We start from the raw sequence: 4868 nt of genomic DNA on the forward strand, positions 1-4868 counted from the left end.
TCCCGACCTTTATGACATTTATGGACTCTTAGAGGCTTGTAGACATATGTCGTGTACGTAAAAGATTGTACGGCCTTGACGGCCTATGTCTTGATTTATAAATAATTATGTTGGCCTATTAGGCCCGTATGCCACGTGTATATGATAATGTAATAAGAAAGATACGTTACGTTGGTACTCGGTTGAGTAAGGTACCGGGTGCCCGTCGCGGCCCATCGGTTTGGGTCGTGACAGATCCGCTCCCACTTCACTCTGGAATCTCTATCTTCTGAAGCAACCCACCCGGTCTCTGATGCTCATATTTTACCTGCTGATAGTTGAGACACCGAGGTACAAACCCAACTATATCCTTCTTCATTCTCCTCCACCAATAGTGATGTCTCAAATCCTGGTACATCTTCGCGGCACCCGGATGGATGGAATTCTGCGAGCTGTGGGCCTCCTCCAGAATACACTCATGTGGCCCATCTACATAGGGCACACATATTCGGCCCTGCATCCTCAACACCCCATCATCTCCAATAGTCACATTGCTGATATCATCATGCTGAACCTTGTCCTTGAGGACAAGAAAATGAGGATCATCATACTGGTGCTGTTTGATGCGATCAAACAAGGAAGACCGAGAAACCACACAAGCTAGAACCCGACTAGGCTCCGAAATATCCAATCTCACTAGCTAGTTGGCCAAAGCCTAAACATCAACTACAAGAGGTCTCTCCCCAAGAGGAATGAATGCAAGACTGCCCATACTAACTGCCTTCCTACTCAAGGCATCTGCCACCACATTGGCCATCCCCAGATGATACAACCTAGTAATATCATAGTCCCTTAGAAGCTGCAACCATCTCCGCTGCCTCAAATTGAGATCCTTCAATTTGAACAAGTGTTGGAGGCTACGATGATCAGCAAACACCTTACAAGACACGCCATAGAGGTAGTGCCTCCAAATTTTCAATGCGTGAATAATGGTAGCCAACTCCAAATCATGAACATGGTAGTTCTTCTCATAGGGCTTCAACTGGCGCGAAGCATAAGCAATCACTCTACGCCGCTGCATCAAGACACACTCAATACCAAACCGAGAAACATCACAATATACTCTATAAGAACCAGTAGCTGATGGTAGAACTAGAACTGGAGCTGGGGTAGTCTTGAGCTTCTGAAAGCTCGCCTCAGACTCATCCCACCACCTGAAAGGAGCACCCTTTTGGGCCAATTTGGTCAAGAGCGATGCAATGGATGAGAAACCCTGCATGAACTGATGATAATAAGCAGCCAAACTAAGAAAGCACTGAATCTCTATAGCTGAGGACGGTCTGGGCCAACTCTGAACCGCCTCTATCTTCTTCGGATCCACCTGAATACCCTCACTGGACACCACGTGCCCCAAGAACGCCACTGAACTGAGCCAAAAATCACACTTAGAGAACTTAACATAAGGCTTCTCCTCCCTCAACCGCTGTAACACAATCCGCAAATGCTGGGCATGCTCTTCCTAGCTACGAGAGTACCCCAGGATATCATCAATGAATACAATAAGAAACGAATCGAGGCTGAAATATGTTGTTCATCAGATGTATGAATGTTCCTAGGGCATTGGTCAGCCCAAAAGGCATCATAAGGAACTCATAATGACATAACGGGTCCTGAAAGTTGTCTTAAGAATATAGGAGTCTGGAATCTTCAACTAGTGATACTCTAACCTCAAATCAATCTTGGAGAACATCCTGCTCCCTAAAGCTGGTCAAATAGATCATGAATACGCGACAAAGGATACTTGTTCTTGATTGTGACTTTGTTCAACTGCCTATAATCAATGCACATCCTCATAGAGCCATCCTTTTTCCTAACAAACAGAACCGCTGCACCCCAAGGTGACACACTAGGCCTAATGAACCCCTTCTCAAGGAGTTCCTGAAGCTGCTCCTTCAACTCCTTCAACTTAGCCGGTTCCATACAGTTCGGAGGAATAGAAATGGGCTGAGTGCCCGACACCAAGTCAATACCAAACTCAATATCTCTGTCACACGACATGCCCGACAGGTCTACAGGAAACACATCTGAAACAGCTCGCACTACCAGAAAAGAATCAATAGTAGGGGTCTCAGCACTAACATCCCTCACAAAGGCCAAATAAGATAAACAACCCTTCCCAACCATCTGCTGGGCCTTCAAGTATGAGATCACTCTACTAGGAACATAGTCTAAAGAACCTCGCCACTCAATCCATGGCAATCCCGGCATCACCAGCGTCACTATCCTTGTGTGAGAGTCAAAAATAGCATGACATGGAGACAACCAATCCATACCCAATATAATGCCAAAATCAATCATACTGAGCAGTAGAAGATCAACTCTAGTCTCCAATCCCGTAATAGTCACTATACACGACGTATACACACGATCCTCAATATTAGTATCGCCCATCGGAGTAGATACATGAACAGATGAAACTAAAGACTCACGGGGAATATACAGATAATGAGCAAAATACGATGATACATATGAATAGGTGGAACCAAGGTCAAATAATACAGAGGCATCTCGGTGACATACTTAGACAATAATTGTGATCACTATGTCTGAAGCAATAACATCTGGTATGGTAGGGAGTGCATAGAAACGGGTCTAACCACCACCTGATCAACCTCCCCCTCTAGGGCGACCCCTAGCTAACTGAGCTCCATCCCGAGCTAGCTAGGCAGCCTAGGCGGTGAAGTAATTAGTGTTAAAGTTGAAGGCTGACTCCTCTGCAGAGATTAACCTCCAGTAAGGCGGGGACAGTACCACTTGATATGACCATAATCTCCACACTTAAAGCAACCTCTCCCTGCAAATGGCGATGGGAACCGAAGGGAGCCCCAAGCACCGGGATAACAGCTAGAAGGACCCGACATAGATGAAACTTGAGCTGACGGAGCATGAGTCGAACTCTGAGCTGGAAGGGTACTGAGAGATGAGTGACCCTACCGAGAACTGTTAGAACCATGGCCAGATGATGCACCACGGTGAACTGGAGGAGCCATCTTAGCATGCTTGTAGGGACGACCCCTGTCGTGGTGAAACTGACATCTAGAAGGAACACTACCAAAACTACCTGATCCACGAGACCTCTTGGCCTCCTTCTCAACCCGCTCCTGGTTGCAAACCGACTCTATCTCCCGAGCAATGTCAACCACCTCATCATAAGTAGCGCCAGACACCCTCTCTCTAGTCATAAGTACCCGCAACTAGAATGTAAGGCCATCAATAAACCTCCTGATCCTCTCCCTGTCTGTGGGAACCAACCAAACAACATGATGGGCTAACTCAGAAAATCTCATCTCTTACTACGTCACAGTCATATCATCCTGACGCAACCTTTCGAACTGCCTGCGCAGCTCCCCTCTGCGAGACTATGGCACACACTTATCCAAGAAGAGAACGGAGAACTCCTGCCACGTTAGTGGTGCTGCACTAACTGGCCTACGACTTTCATACGCCTCCCACCAAGTAAAGGCAGCTCCAGTAAACTAAAAAATAGTGAACGAGACTCGACTGGTCTCCAAAATACCTGATGTACGGAGGATCCTCGGACAATTATCCAAGAAACCCTGCATATTTTCTCCCTCTGCGCCGCTGAAAGATGGAGGCTGGAGTCTCCCAAACTTCTCCAATCAACGCTTCTCATCATTAGCATGATGGGGACCGCATAATCTTGAGAAGCTGCAACCGGCTGAGATAGTGATGACGCCAGTGTCTGAAGTCCCTGCATCACCTACTCTGGTGTGCGGGTAGCGGGAGTCTGAGTACCTCCCCAGCCTAAGAAGTGGCTGTTGTAGTAGAAACTGAGACCTCCTGAGCGAGACTGGTGCACACGGTCAGAACCTGAGCTAAGGCCTCCTAAATGCCAAGGATCATGATGGGCCCAGCTGGTGCTTGAGCTTGTCCCGTTGGTGCATCTACAACTGGGACCTGATACTGAACTGGGCAACTGGTGGATCTGCAGGTGCTACCGTAACTACTGTGCGGGCTGCACCTCTGCCCCTACCACGGCCTCTACCGCGACCTTGGCCTCTTGTGGCCCCGCCTGGTGGCACGGGTGGCTGTCTGCCTTGCTTAGTAGCACGTGTCCTCACCATCTGTGAGAGAATAGAATAACAGAAGTTTAGTTACCAGAATCAAAAGATTCGCACGATAAGAATTCAAGAATGTGAAGTTTCTTAAGGGTTCTGCAGCCTCTCGAAGATAAGTACAAATGTCTCCGTACCGATCTGCAAGACTCTACTAAACTCGCTCATGACTCGTGAGACCTTGTAACCTAGGCTCTGATACCAACTAGTCACGACCCAAAATCAACCGTTGTGATGGCGCCTGTCGTGGAACTAGGCTAGCCTCTACTTAACAACTCATCACAGCAAAATAACTTTAAAGAAATAATGACGGGAGCAGTTAACATCAAAGAAACCTTTTAGAATACATAATAAATCCCAAAATACAATATAATCTAAATAGAAATCGGGGTATCACTGAGTATATGAGCATCTAAATTAGAATAGAGTCCACTACACTGTATAGAGAAATAACTCATAATACAACTAATGATTGTCACACCTCCTTTTTCCTACACCCCGTAAGGGTATAAAGAGATTTTTTTCCAACTTAAAGTGACAATCGAAACGGGATTTATTTATTTATTAAATTCAGAGTCGCCACTTAGGAGATTTATGGTGTCCCAAGTCACCGGTTCAAATCCCGAATAGAGGAAAGAATTGACTCTGTATTACAGTCCGCGAACCAAAAATTCGGGTAAGGGATTCTGTTAACTCGGGAGAAGGTGTTAGGCATTTCCGAGTTCCGTGGTTCTAGCACGGTCTCTTTGATTA

This window comes from Nicotiana attenuata, unplaced genomic scaffold (assembly GCF_001879085.1).
Source record: "Nicotiana attenuata strain UT unplaced genomic scaffold, NIATTr2, whole genome shotgun sequence".
In the NCBI taxonomy this organism is placed as follows: domain Eukaryota; kingdom Viridiplantae; phylum Streptophyta; class Magnoliopsida; order Solanales; family Solanaceae; genus Nicotiana; species Nicotiana attenuata.